Below are 16,051 nucleotides of genomic sequence, written 5' to 3' on the forward strand. Positions count from 1 at the left end.
TTCTACCCCAGCAATGGCCTGTGAGGCAGGTACGTGGGAAGTTGATAGGGAATTTAAAATTCAGACCGGTCGGAGTCTCCTGAAGCTGTGTATCTGGTGCTGCATCATCCTTCTAATATCCTTTGAGGATGAGAACTCAGAGCATTTCTTTCTTTCTTTCTTTCTTTTTAAGATTTTATTTATTTATTTATTTATTTATTTATTTATTTGATAAGGGGGAGGGGCAAGGAGCAGAGAGAAAGGGACAAGCAGACTCCGTTGTGGAACTCCACAAGACCCCGAGATTATGAACCGAGTCAAAACCAAGAGTCGGATGCTTCACCACCTGAGCCACCCAGGCGTCCCTCAGGTCCTTTCTAAAAGGCAGAGATGAAATCAGGTAACAACAGGACGCTGAAAATGGCATGGTGTCGCAAACCTACACAACAGTGCACACCAAGTACGGCAAACCTTGGAAATTCCTATTTGGCCAACAACAAATAGGCTCTGCTCATTCTGACCTTTTGTTAACCTACCCATTTAATTTTTTAAAGACATCTGTAAGGAATATTTGACTGCAAGGAAGGTTTGTGATCAGTGTGTTAAAAAACACCATTTCATGCACTGTTATTTAACTCTAGCAAGGACATTTTTATATAACTTGTGCTAATTTTAAAATAAACCTTAATTTTAGGGCAGTTTTAGGTTCACAGCAAAATTGAAGGAAAGGTACAGGGACTTCCAAGTTAGCCCTCCCTCCCCCCACGCCCAGCCTCTATCAACATCCCCCAGCAGTGACACATTTGTTACTATCTATGAATCTGCGCTGAAACACCGCTACCACTCAGAATCCATAATTTACATTAGGGTCCAGTCTTGGTGTTATGCATTCCATGGGTTTCCACAAGTGTATGATGACATACACCCACCATTGTAGTATCACACGGAATAACTTCATTGCCCTAAAATCCTCTGTGCTCTGAGTACTCATCCGTCTACTCCTCCCTCCCACACCTGGCAACCACTGATCTCTTTACTGTCTCCATAGTTTTGTCTTTTCCAGATGTCATACCGCTGGATCATACATTTATGTGTAGCCTTTTCAGACCAGCTTCTTCCTCCTGGTGATACGCATTTAGGTTTCCTCCATGTCTCTTCATGGCTTGGGAGCGCATTTCTTTTTAGTGCTGGATAATAGTCCGTTGTCTGGATGGACCACAGTCTTTTTGTGGTTTTGTTTGTTTGTTTTTAATGCATTCACCCAGTGAAGGACATGCCTCCAAGTTTTGGTAATTACGAATAAAGCTGCTGGAAATTTCCATGTGCAGGTTTTCTTTGGCCACAGGCTTTCGGCTCCTTTGAGTAAATACCAGGAGCGTGGTTGCTCAGTCAGATGGCTAAAGTTTATAGTTTTATAAGAAACCATCAAACTGTCTTCCAAAGTGGCCGCACCATTTTGCATTCCCACCAGCAGTGAGTGAGGGTCCCTGAGGCTCCACATCCTCACCGGCATTTGGTGCTGTCAGCGACCTGGGTTTCGGCCATTCTAATCATTGTGCAGTGGTATCTCGTTCTTGTTTTAGTTTGTAATTTCCTAATGACATGTGATGCTGAGCATCTTTTCATGAGTTTGTTTCCTCTCTATCTTCTTTGAAAGGCGAGTAACTTATTCTATTCTTTTAAACCCCTATATGATGCTAAAATATCCATACTCCTCTCTACCAACAATAATTCTTTACCATGTCACTGGAAGTAGATACAAACAGTGTTTTTATCCTAAAAACACGTTGCTGGTCTTGCACTCTGAGAAAGCATGTATTAAAATCACAAAGTTAGTTACAACATTTAAAACATTTGTAACATTTACATGTTTAATTTAAAACATTTACAGCTCACACTCAGACACTAAAGATGTAGTGTGAGAGGAAACATCTTCGAACTGTGACCAGTTCTTTATTTGACCTCGTCATACTCCTGGCAACAGCCGTGAGATGCAGATTACAATCCAACACCAAGAGGACCACTCAAGAAAGTGGTTACGTAAGTAAGACCAAATCTGACTGAAAGACTACATTCTGTTTTAAAAAAAAATGTACACCTCCCTTCATCCAAACATTGTAACCTATTACTGCGATCAAGTTCAAACAGCATTTTAGAAACAATTCAACTTAAAAATATGAGGAAATAAAGACTTCATTTGAAAAAGCAACAGAGCCAAAATTATCACAATATTTTAAAGACGGGGGAGTTTTATACCAACGGCTGCATATAGAACATGGACTGAGATATTATAAGTCACAAGTGGTTCTGTGCATAGTTTTGAGACGAGATGTAATAATGCTTACATGGCCCTTGTGGAAACCAGCTGGGATTGGAATTTTCATCAAGGGAAGACTGGACCGGTCCCATGCCGGGCAGCTTAGCCCAGGAGACCATCTCCAACAACTACAGTTCTGCCAAGGTGACACTCCATTTTATGTACAGAGCGACGTGGACCAGAGAGACTCTACAGAGGCCGGTACTGTCTGCTCCGACAGAACTCGTGGTTGGGAGACCCAGACATTTTCAAAAGAGGATATAAAGAAAGAGAACCTTTAGTTTTGTGTGACTATGAATGCATATGTTGATCCAGACGAGCCTCTCTGAGAACCTCTGGGATGTTGCCGGAGAGCTGCCTCTCCCACAGACGCTGGTCAGTTTGGTGTGGCTCACACGTAACAGATAGTTGTACGCTCACGTTCTCTTGTCTCATGGTTGGGCCAAAGATAGAAGCCCACCCACCTGGTGTCCTGCCTGAGCTGCCCGGGTGCCAAGCAATCCCATTAGTCTTCTGGCTAAGTGGTTTTCTCCGCGCATGCCGACTCCTCTCTGCACCAAAGGCTGAGGGAGACAAGAGTCAGTACCTGGAAAGGTTTCGGTAAAGATGGTTCTTGGATAAAAATCACTTTCACTTTTGTGTCTCTCTTGGTGAGCAGATAATTGAGATATCAATCCAAAATATCAAATATTTACAAAACAGAAGTATAACGACCCAGATTGTTAATATGGATTAAAAATTTCCAAACAGAAGGGCAATGGCTATTTAGCAACCAATGGATCAGCGGTATTTTCAGGACATAAATCTGACAATGACGTGTACGACGGGTCCAAGGGGAGGAACGGGTACAGGTGAAGGCAACGATGCCCCTCCCTCCCCCCGCCCAGGAGAAGGTTGTGACAAACCCAATCTTGCTGGAGATGGTGGGAAGAAAGGGCAGATGTGAGAACACTGTAAGAAACAAATCAACACACTTGGAACTTTTCAGATGTTCCTTCTTGGGAAGAGGGGAGAAAGGGTTTTGCAGGACCCCAAACTTCTATCTTGCTGACCAAGTGTGGTGGTGCACCCATCTCTGCCTTTTTCTCGGGCTGCATCTCCACTCAATAGAATCATGTGGCCCCCTCTATAGACTGGTTTGTCAATCCTTAAATTGTGTGATGAATACATGAAAAGAACAACTAGCCTCCATAAATTGGTTCCATCCGTCAAACTATCATTATTACAATCCTTAGGTATTTATTTTTCTTCTGATAAAAGGTACTGTAGAATATAAAAGTAGGTGTCAAGTAAAACACTTTAGTTTTTACGAGATAGAAAACTCAGATAACCTATAATACTCCTGCCCTCTAAAACATGGTGTCCAGCCAACCACCAACCCTCTCTTTATCTGTTTCAATCTAAATATTTCTTAACTCCATCGTCCTTTATTTTTTCTGCCTTTGTCTTAAAGTCGGCCATCTCTTTTTCTACAATTCTGTACTTTCTCTGAGGATATGCAATCTAATATGAAATCTTCAAGTACTTAGGGCTACTCCTTACTTCAAGAAAGGTGGGTAAGTTGTCCTATCCTTTTCAGATATAATGCTGACTTATCTAGCACCTGTTTGCCCTTTGACTGTGGAAGAGGCTTCTAATTCCTTCTACATACTCAGCCCTCATCTTGTTTTCCGTTTGAAACTGTCTGGTTTCCTGAGTGAGAGTCCCTGTCCTAGAAACTTGTTTAGTATTCCAAGATCAATAGGACTCTGCCTCTGCATCAATTTTGTCTGTTCTCCCTTTCAGAAAGAAGAGCCTTACAGATTGTCACCAGCCACAATGGAGATCAGAGGAAGGCATCTCTGATTCGAAGTCCCCTTCTCCTGTCTCCACAATTACACTGCAGTTTGTCTGGACCACCGAGTGTCTTCTAGCACTTTCTTCAGACAAAATATTCCTCATGGAATGATGTCCTCAACTTTCTGCTGGCCCTGAAGGGAAGCCCATCCCTACAAGCCCCGCACCCCATCAGGGATGAGTGGGCTTCCAGCAGCTGGTCTAGGACGTGCTCCTTGGCGGATGGCAGTGAGGCCCCGTGGTGTTCCAGTGCGCTACCCGAAATGGGAGTAACTCAAGGGAAAACACATTTGGGGAGAAGATGGCATTCAGTAGTGGGCCTTCTGAGCTTGATCTATTATGAATATTCATCCTAACAGCTATGAAAATATACTCTCGGCCAAGTGTCCCAGAGCCCACAAAACTTGTTACACTATAGCACCATGTGCCTGAGAGAAACCGATCTCATTCTGCTTGTTTTTTTTGTTCCAGTTTTCTTGGAAGTTGCGTATGTGGGAACACATAAAATATGTTTTCCACACCTTAAAATATTATGTTAAGTTTTATCTTGGTTACCCTGTAGACAAAATGTCTGGGTGACTGACCAAAATGTTTCTTTTCATTCGCACAAAAATAATGTATTTGATTGATCCGGTTGATACCAAACAGTTGCATTCCTAAAAAATCATTTATAGAATCTCCAGGATGCCAAAGGTTTGATTGCATTTTCAACTTTCAAAAACTATAGTTTATTTTCTTTTTCCTGCAGTTTGTCTTTATTGATGAGAGCATGATGGAAGTCAGAGGAGAGGGGTCATCCGCAAGAGAAGTGGGGAAGAGCCTGGGTTGAATGAACTCAGAAGTGCTTTCGTGAGGCACAGAGACAATGTGCAATTTAACCAGATGTGAGAGGTGATTAACATCACAATCTTCTGGAATAAAACAGAGTGGTGTTTTCTATAATATCCCCAATCAGCGAAAATGTAGATTTGGCCTCATCTCTGAATCAAGTGAGTATCAAAAGGAAAGCAGGCAACTGTAACTAATTCTAAGCTTCCCAGTGATGGAAACAGCCAGTTCATTCACGAAATACACATGCTGAGCTAGAGGGGCCCAGACCACCGATGGCTTCAAAGGCACCTTTTACTATGAAGAGAACACTAGCATGAGCTAGTAAATTTCAGGATTTATCACTCATTTACTCTCCTACTTAGATTGTATAATTGAATCAGACAGTTTTGAAATGTGCAAGTCAATAAAAATGTGTGTTTATATCTACACCTTTCCCCAAGAGAAAAATCTGAAGTATGTCCTTGTAGATTAGAGCTAATTTCTGTATATCCCCGTCTCTATCCTCTTTAATATGTAGGAGCTATTTAGCCGTAGAGAAAATATGTACTATGTATACAAAAACAGAACCACAAAGAGAAAAAAGAGGAGAAATCTCTAAGCTAGAAAAAAGTAAAGATAAAAAGAAGAGAGGGAAAACAATAGCAACACAATGTTGCATGCATACTAACAAAGATATAAATAGAGTTCTTAATATAGTGTGTTAGTAATTAGATTTTAGTTTCTGGCAGGTTCTAAAGGAAGATCTTTTAAGTTATTTTTTATTACTTTCATGGCAGAATACAATATAGATGGTCACAGAAAACTAGAGTTAAAAACACAACAAAAAATTAAAAAAGATTAAAATGTGTTCTATAGCAAATTCATATTTGTGTAACCTTACATATCATCATATGAATCACCATGTTCTAACGCAAAGGACAATACCTTTAAAATGTCATTCTTTTGAAAACTCTTGTTTCATATGTTAAGGCCAACCAAATTATGGCAATTGTTTTGATAAAATTTACCCTTTTTTTTATAGGATATACATGTTATTTTAAATATACACACAAACACATACCACTATGTAACACACAAACACGGTGTTTGTGATATTAAAAGTGACTTTAAACTCCCACAATATGTAACTATTTTAGACATTTTTGTGAGCATTTTCTAGAAGACATTTTTGCTTTTGTTTTTATAGCTAATCAAGCTTGCAGAGATCATAATAACCAAAGGTCAAAACTCAGGATTTCTTGAGGATAAGGAATAAATCCACAGGAATGACCATGATGTAATACACAAGATACAAATTTCCAGACTCAATATGTTCTTTTGGCTTACAATTATGTTATCCCCAGAATGACTAAAATTAAAAGGACACACCGTGTCAACAAGGGTGGGAAGCCATTGGAACTCTCAAAAATTGGCAGTATCAACTAAAACTGAACGTATGTATACCCTCTGATTCAATAATTCCATTCCTAGATATGTACCCAATAGAGGGGAGTGTTTATGTCTGCCAAAAGATAGAATATTAAAGCAGCATTGTTCACAAGAGCCCCACAATGGAATCATCCTAAATATCCATCCCAGGAGAGGTATAAATAAACCTTTATATATTAACAGGGGGGAATATTACCACAGTTGGGGAAAAGAGCAAACCACTGTTACTTGTAACAAGAGGAGCCTAACTAACCTCATGTGGAGATAACGTAACCAGACACAAAAGCCTACGTCCCACTTATATGAAATCCCCAAACAGGCATGACTATTCTCTTGCATAGAGGTCAGAACAGTGGTTACCACCGGCTGGTGGTAGGATGAGGAGGCCCACTGGCAGCCTGGAAGTGTTCTTTATCAGGATCAGGGACACAGTTCCAGAATGCACAAGCCTGCAAAAATTCATCAAGCAAGATCTTAAGACCTGCGTGTAGTTATGATTCCGTTAAATATACACATACACAAATAAAGTGAATGCCTGAAAGAATTAAAACAAAATCCTACAAAGGTTACTTTTGTGTGGTAGAACTATGATCACAGGTCATTTCCTTCTCTGTACTTTATTTTTGTTTCTCTCAAGTTCTAAACTGAACATATACCATCCTACTTTTATAATCATAAACAACCAATAAGCATGTTTATAACAGAGAAGTTGCCATAAAGGCAGAAAAGAAGGCAAGAATAAAACTTGCATTCTGTATATTTTCTAAGATTAATTCATAGATTCAAAGTTCAGTTCAACATATTTTTGCTCATTTTGTACTTGTTAAGTTTATAAATTTATGGAAAGTATTCATAAGGAGTGGCTTACTATTTAGTCTATAGAATAATTTTTTTTCTAGTGCAGCATGTTATCTTTTTGTTGGAAGTGTTTTGTAGTTTGCAATACACTCATAAAAACTGTCCAAAAATTTAACTCTTATGGCTTCAGGGAGAGATGTCTTCACCGAAGATGAGAAAGGCTATTTTGTCTCTCTGCACGTCACTGTGGTTTGTTAAATTGAGGACAGCTGTGCAGAGGAAACGGCTCTCTAATTAGAACAATGTGTGAAGCAAACCAATGGAGGCAGGAAGGGAGCCTGAATAGTGCTTGAACAAACTTCTAAGACTGCAGGTTGAGTTTTGTGTTTATAGGCGGATGTCGGGTACACATCTGTTTCCACCTACTGCATATTCCTTGGGCTCAGAACAATTGATTCCCATTCAGACACGGCTTCTGAAAAAAGTTTTGCCTTAGTCTGTTGGGTTGTTCGTATTTTTCAATTTAAATGTTTTATTAAGATAATTGCAGGTTCGCAGGCAGTTGTAAGAAATACTTCCCCCATTGTTACTATTTTGCAAAACTATAGTACCATATTACATTCAACCCATTAATTCAACCCATTCATCTTATTCAGATTACCTAAATTGTGCTTGCACTTGTGTATGTGTGTGTGTGTGTGTGTGTGATTCTTTGCAATTTTATCCCATGTGTACATTTGTGTATCCACCACCACAATCAAGAACTGAACACAAGGATGATTCATATTGCCCTTTGCTAACTACAGCTATCCCCCCTCCCCACCTCCTTCCTTAGTCCTTGGCAACCACTAATCTATTCATTTCCAAAATCTTGTCATTTCAAAAATGTTATATAAGTGGAATAATGTATTATGTAATATTTTAGGATTGACTTTTTTCACTTACTCACCATATTTCCCTGGAGATTCATCAAGCATGTATCAACAAATTTTTATTTTGTGCTGCTGAGTAATATTCCATGGAATACTAAGTAGTAGTTATCTAACAATCTATTTGATGAAATACATCTGAACCATTTCCAGTTATTTGGCTATTACAAATAAAATTGCTCTGTACTTTTATCTGTTAAAATAAGTTTTAATTTCTCTGGGATGTATGCCTGAGTGCATTTACTGGCTTTTGTGTTAATTGCATGGTTACGTTTATACAACAATGCCAAACAATTTCAGAGTGGGTCGTGACATTTTACACTGCGAGCAGCAATGTGTGAGTCATCCAGTTTTTGTAACTCCTCACCAACACTTGATATTGTCACTATTTTTTTTTATTTTAGCTGTTCTAATAGTTATATAGCAACATCGCACTGTGGTCTTAATTGGCATATTCCTAATGGCTAGTTGAAAATCTGTTCATGTGTTTATTTGCCATCTATGTATCTTTATCAGCCAAATGTCTCTTCATGTCTTTTGCCCATTTTTGAATTGGGCTCTTTCTTTACTGTTGAATTTTGAGAGTCCTTTATCTATCCTAGTTATCAGTCTTTCAGATATGTGGCTTACAAATCCTTTCTCCCAGTGTAGCTTATCTTTGATCCTCTTCACAAGGGCTTTCATACAACAAAATTTTTAAAATTGTTATAAAGACCAATTCATTACTTTTTCCTTTGAGGATCATGCTTTTGATGTCAATTATAAGAACTTTTTGGCCTACCCTTGATCCCCAAAAATATTATGCTATATATTTTTTTCTAAAAGTTTTATAGCTTTAATTTAAGCCCTAATAAATTTTGAGGGTTTTTTTTTTTTTTTTAGATATGAGGTTTATGTTAGTGTTATTTCTTTTTGGCTTATGAATGTTCAATTGTTCCAATACAGATTAGCTTTTGCAACGTTGTCAAATATCAGTCAAGCATATTTATGTGGGAGGTATTTCTGTGTTCTCTATCCTGTTCCACTATCTATGTATATCCTTCTGCCAATAGAACACCATTTTGACGATTGTAGTTGTACATATAGTAAACCTTAACATAGGTTAGAGTGATTTCTCTGACAATATTCTTCTTTGTCAAGATGGTTTTCGTTTCTCTAGGACCTGTGCCTTTACATACAAATTTTAGAATAAACTTGCCTATGTTTACCAAAAACCTTGCTAGGATTTGGTAGTATCTATAGCTCAATTTGGGGAAAATAGATATCTTTACTATGTTGACTTTTCTGATTCATGAACACGATATGACCCTCATTTGTCCAGGGCTTGATTTATTTTATCAGCATTTTGTAATGTCCAGCATGTAGACCTTTTTTTTTTTTAAGCATTTCATTTCCTTTGAAGTGATAGTAAATGATATGATGTTTTTGATTTAATTTTAATGCACATTCTTTGTTAATATACAGAAGTGTGAATAATTTTCTGGGTTGACCTTGTGTCTTGTAAATTTGCTAAACTAACTTATTCTAGGATTTTTTTTTTTTTTTTTTACATTCCTTGGGATTTTCTGTATGGACAATCACTTCACTTACAAATAAGAAGTTTTTTTTCTTCCTTTCCAATCTATAAGCCTTCCTTAAAAAAAAAAAAATGTTCATTATCAAGCTGTATTCCTAACTTGCCAAGAGATTCATCATGAATGGTAAATGGGTATAAGATTTTGCTAAATGTTTTTGTACATCAATTAATAGGATCAGATAATTTTCTTCTTCAGCCTATTGATATGGATTGTGTTGAATGTTGAGCACGCTTTGCATACTTGCAGTAAATCCTACTGGATCACGGTATATAAATCTTTCTGCATATTGTTGTATTCTATTACCAAATATTTTGTTGAGGATTTTTCAGTCTAAGTTCATGACAGGGATCATTTTTTCTTTTTTTTTTTTTTTAAGATTTTATTAATTTATTTGTCAGAGAGAGAGAGAGAGACAGAGCACGAGCAGGGGGAGCAGCAGAGGGAAAGGGAGAAGCAGACTCCCCGCTGAGCAGGGAGCTCAATGCGGGACTCCATCCCAGGACCCTGGGATCATGACCTGAGCCGCAGATGCTTAACCGACTGAGCCACCCAGGTGCCCCAAGGGTCATTTTTCATTTTCATTTTTTAACTCTTTGTCTTATTTTAGTATCAGGAATATACTAGCTTCATAAAGTAGGTAGAGAATTAATCTTTCCTTTTCCATTTTCTGGAAAAAAAAAAAACCTGTAAAATTGGTAATAATTCTTCTTCAAATGTCAGGTAAAATTCTCCAGTGAAACCACTTGTGTTTGGAGATTTCTTTCTTCAAAGCTCATACATTATAAATTCAGTTTCTTCGATAGTTATAGGCCAAATCACAGTGTCTATTTCATTTTTGGTTGAGTTTTGGTTGTTTTATCTTTTGGAGAATTGTTTCATTTCTTCCACATTTTTGAATTTATGAACAGAAACTTGCTTGTAGTATTCACTTATTGCTCATTCATGGCTCCTGGATCAAAAGTAATACCACATTGTATTCCTGATATTGGTGATTTATGTCTTCCCTGTTTTTAATTATAGTCAATCTTGATAGAGGGTTATTAATTTTGTTCTTTTTTTAAAGAAACAGCTTTTTGTTTTGTTAATTTTCTCTATTGTTTCTTTTCTCCAACTTGATTGATTTCTGCCTTTATCTTGATTATATAATTCCTTCTGCTTGCTTTGCAATGATTTTAGTCTCCATTTTCCATTTCTTGGGGTAGGAATTTTTAGATGATTGATTTGATATTGTTCCTCTTTTAAGTTTTTATTTAAATTCCAGTTAGTTAACATACATACAGTGTAATATTAGTTTCGGGTATACAATATAGTGATTCAACACTTCCATACAACACCCTGGGCTCACCACAAGTGCCTCCTTAATCCCCATCAGCTGTTTCCCCCATTCTCCCACACCCCTCCCCTCTGCTAACCATCAGTTTGTTCTCATAGTTAAGAGTCTGTTTCTTGGGGCACCTGGGTGGCTCAGTCAGTTAAGCGTCTGCCTCTGGCTCAGGTCATGATCCCAACCAGGGTCCTGGGATTGAGCCCCACATCTGGCTCCTTGCTCAGCAGGGAGCCTGCTTCTCCCTCTGCTGCTCCCCCTGCTTGTGCTCTCTTGCTCTGTCAAATAAATTTAAAAAATCTTTTAAAAAAATCTGTTTCTTGGCTTGCCCCCCGCTTTTTTCCATTTGTTCATTTGTTTTGTTTCTTAAATTCCACACGCGAGTGAGATCATAAGGCATTTGTCTTTCTCTGACTTCTTTCAATTAACATCATACTCTCTAGCTCCAGCCATGTTATTGCAAATGGTAGGATTTCATTCCTTTATGGCTGAATAGTATTCCATTGTATATATATATACACCACATCTTCTTTATCATTCATCAGTTGATGGACACTTGGGCTGCTTCCATAATTAGGCTATTGTAGATAATGCTGCTATATATATCAAGGTGCATACATCTTTTCAAAGTAGTATTTTTGTATTCTTTGGGTAAATAACCTAGTACTGCAATTGCTGGATCATAGGGTAGTTCTATTTTTACCTTCTTGAGGAACCTCGATATTGTTTCTACAGTGTCTGTACCAGTCTGCATTCCCACCAACAGTGCACAAGGGATCCCTTTTCTCCACATCCTTGCCAACACTTGTTTTTTGTGTTTGTGATTTTAGCCGTTCTCAAAAGTGTGAGGCAATAGCTCATTACAGTTTTGATTTGCATTTCCCTGATGATGGGTGATGTTGAGCATTTTTTCATGTATCTGTTAGCCATCTATATGTCTTCTTTGGCGAAATGGCTGTTCCTGTCTTCTGCCCAATTTTAATTGGATTATTTGGTTTTTGTATGTTGAGTTGTATCAATTCTTTATATATTTTGGATACTAACCCTGTATCAGATATGTCATTTGCAAATATCTTCTCCCATTCCATAGGTTGCCTTTTAGTTTTGTTGATTCTTTCCTTCACTGTGCAGAAACTTTTTATTTTGATGTAGTCCAAATAGTTTATTTTTGTTTTTGTTTCACTTGCCTCTGGAGACCTATCTAGAAAAAAGTTGCAATGGCCAATGTCAAAGAAGTTACTGCCTGTGCTTTCTTCTAGGATTTTTATGGTTTCAGATCTCACATTTAGGTCTTTAACCCATTTTTATTTATTTTTGTGTACAGTGAAAGAAAGTGGTCCGGTTTTATCCTTTTGCATGTGGCTGTCCAGTTTTCCCAACACCATTTGTTGAAGAGAGACTATCTTTTTCCCATTGCATATTCATACCTGCTGCATAGAAGATTAGTTAACCAAATAATTGTGGGTTTATTTCTGAGTTTTCTGTTCTTTTCTATTGATCTATGTGTCTATTTTTATGCCAGTACCATACAGTTTTAATTACAATCATTTTGTAATACAACTTAAAATCTGGAATTGTGATACCTCCAGTTTTGTTTTTCTTTTTCAAGACTGCTTGGGCTATTCAAAGTCATTGTGGTTCTATACACACTTTAGGATTGTTTGTTCTAGTTCTGTGAAAAATGCTGTTAGTATTTTGATAGGGATTTGCATTAAAATGATAAAACATGATATTCTCAACAAATACATTTTATTTTTTTAAAGATTTTATTTATTTATTTGACAGAGAGAGACACAGCAAGACAGGGAACACATGCAGGGGTGTGGGAGAGGGGAAACAGGTTTCTTGCTGAGCAGGGAGCCCGATGCGGGGCTTGATCCCAGGACCCTGGGATCATGACCTGAGCCGAAAGCAGATGCCTAACAACTGAGCCACCCAGGTGCCCCATCAACAATATACTTTAAAAGAATGATTTCTACAAGATTCTCTACATTTATTTACATAGGCAAGATTTACATTGGCCATAACACAAATTTAGTGCATTCTATAAGCAAAATTTGGAATTTTTTAGAGAAATGACTACTGTGATGGAAAACTGTCACTCCTTAGCATGTCAGCCTCGTGAAGTAAGAGTTGCATTGTGTATACTTTTTGCTCACGGTTCTGCTCAATAGAATGGCTCAGGGACGAAATAGAAAAGGAAACCAGTGGAAGCTGAAACCACATTGATAATTACTATATTTCACATACACCATATATTTTCCCTTAATGGAAGATAGATTTGAAAGACCTATTAGGAAATATAAAAAAGAAACCTGAAATACTTTTTTTCTTGGCAAACAAGATGCCAAACAAGAGGACAATTGATAACGTTTCTCTATGGAGTTATACTTTCTATTTTTCAATTTGCTTTCTAATCTTATATCCATAAGAGGAAGAGAGACGTCAGTTGTAGTGTTGTTTGTTTGTTTTTTTTTTTTTAATAAACCTGTAAATTATTTAAGGATTAGAGCCAACCAACCTTTCTGGTTGTGTGGATGAAAGTGTTGCCCTTTTTGCCCAGACTGCCCAGCTGCTGGGCAGTGGGAGAAACGGTGTGGTACAGATTCTCATAAATTCTATTTTGATAGTGTTGCTTTTGAGGAGCCTTTGAGACATCCGAGTGGAGATGTCAAGTAAGCATTTTGATCTATGATACGGCCCTCAGAAGAGGAGTCAGGGCAGGGAGCTTTAACATGCTGAGGGTAATTGAAACCAGAGGCTGGAAAGAAATGTATGAGTAGAGAATGTAGGGAGGCAAAAGAGGACTTGGAAAGTCTTCTAGGACTTCATTATGTCTTAGTCAAGAGGATGGCAAGGAGCCAGGAAGGGATATAAACAGGGACTTGTGATAGGATGCCAATCAGGAGAGTGTGAAATTACAGAAGCCGAGCATGAGAACTGTTTAAAAGACACTATAAAAATGAGACAATGTTTTAATACTGCTGTAAGAGCTGGCTGAAAAAAGCATCACTCCCTCTGCCCTTATGAAAAAATCAATTCTCAATAAAGAAACCAGATTACAGTGTATGGAAGATGACTGGAGAGTGGGCAAGTGGAAACAAAATAGACAAAACTTTCAAGGAATTTGACTTTGGAGACCGGAGAAAGAGGAGAATACTATCTGAAGATGCTGTGGGTTAAGGGGGATTTAACTTTTTTTAAAAGTACTACTTCTTCTTTGAATATGCTTATTAACAGAAAGCAGGTAACTAAAAAGTTCAGAAGGCAGAGGGGAGTGCAAAAGGAACGGGGGGAAAACAGATTCAGGGAGAGGGCTCCGAAGTACATGCAAACGGGAAAGAGGGAAGTGTAGACACCAATGCAAGCATTCTGTAGACTTCACAGAAAGCAGTGAGCTTTACTGGCTTTCCGCTTTATGTTTTCTTTTTCTGTAAAATTAAAGATCATCTGTTGAGTTTGTATTTTTGTTGGGAGATAGTTGGAAAACAGTGTAGAAGTATTAAAAAGTAATTTTGGAGTTGGGGAGAGTAATGATTGGCAGTGCCATGGGTGCAGCTGAATTTTAAAAAAGAGTATGTTATGTGCATATTTACTTATATATGCACATGCATAGATACATACATGAATACACACATAAATATGATGCTGCCTGGAGGGGTAATATCTATATCTATATCTATATGTCTATCTATATCCATCTCTATCTCTCTATATATATTTACACTTGAATGTAAAGAATTGGTCAGTGATATCATATAGTTACATATCTGATACTCATGCATATAGAACTACCTTCATTGATGTATCAGCATATCCATCTACGTGATAAAATTTAAGATGGATTTCAGTTTATTTCTTGGAGTTTTATTCATTTTTGCACATTATGAATGAGCATGTACTTACAGTCTTTGCACAGAGGCAAAAAACAGGAGAATTATTCTGTGAGTTAAATTGACTATGTTAACTGTAAAACAATTGACTGTAATACCCAATTATATATTTTTACCTTGTAGTACTTACTCATCTCTAAATAATTCAGAGCCTCAATGTTTCAACCAGCTCCAAATTCAATTAGGGGTTACAACCAGAAACCACAGTGATATAGCTCCTATTTTATAAAAGCCTGCTTTCCTACAGTTTCCTTTTTATGTTACTGACACCAAAAAATCATTTAACCAATCATATCTCCTTTTTAGGCTAGCTTCAGCAAAGTGTAGAGCCAGTTAATTAATATCCATAGGGTTCTCTGGCTCCATTATCACACTGAGTGGACAAGAAATGACTTCTGGGGGTTAACATTAGATATTACTAAAGAAAAAATTCTCTGATGTATAATACGTTTGGAAAGCAGTAGATGAAGTAGAGTTGATATCAGGTTTGGGTTTTCTGGTTTTTTATTTTTATTTCAGAAGTTTTCAGAGCCTTTAAGGTTTCCTCTAAGAGATGGAGTTTGGAGTATTTCCCAGGATTTCTTTTCTCAGAAAATAAGGATGTGCGTGTGTGTATGTGTATATGTGTGTATGCATGCATGTGAGTTTGTATGTATAAGATGCACCTGCAAGAGCCTCATGAAGCATATTTTCAAACTCAGAAATGCTGTTTGATGCCACATCTTAGCTCATAGCTTTCCCTAAATTTGTTTAATTCCTTCTATCTCAGATATTTTAAATTTATGTTATCTCGCTTACTTATCTGTAGGACAAATTTTTAAACAAAGGAGAGCAAATAAACAACCTTTATGTCATAATAAGATAGCACTTTTTCTTCTTACCAATCATCAGGATTATCATAACAATAAGATGTCCAAAACTGGCATTGTCTTTTAAGTAATTTTTAATCTCCATGCTAAAATCGAATTATAATATTGAATTATATATAAAATATATACAACTATATATAATCATGTATAAAATCAATTATTATGTCTTAATTATCAGATTTGTCATAAAGCAAAATTTTCAAATTAATTAGAAAATACTGGTAAGATGACTTCACAGAAATGTGAAATTCAAGGATTTTCTATCATTTA

Source organism: Phoca vitulina, unplaced genomic scaffold, assembly GCF_004348235.1.
Source record: "Phoca vitulina isolate PV1807 unplaced genomic scaffold, GSC_HSeal_1.0 scaffold33, whole genome shotgun sequence".
Classification (NCBI taxonomy): domain Eukaryota; kingdom Metazoa; phylum Chordata; class Mammalia; order Carnivora; family Phocidae; genus Phoca; species Phoca vitulina.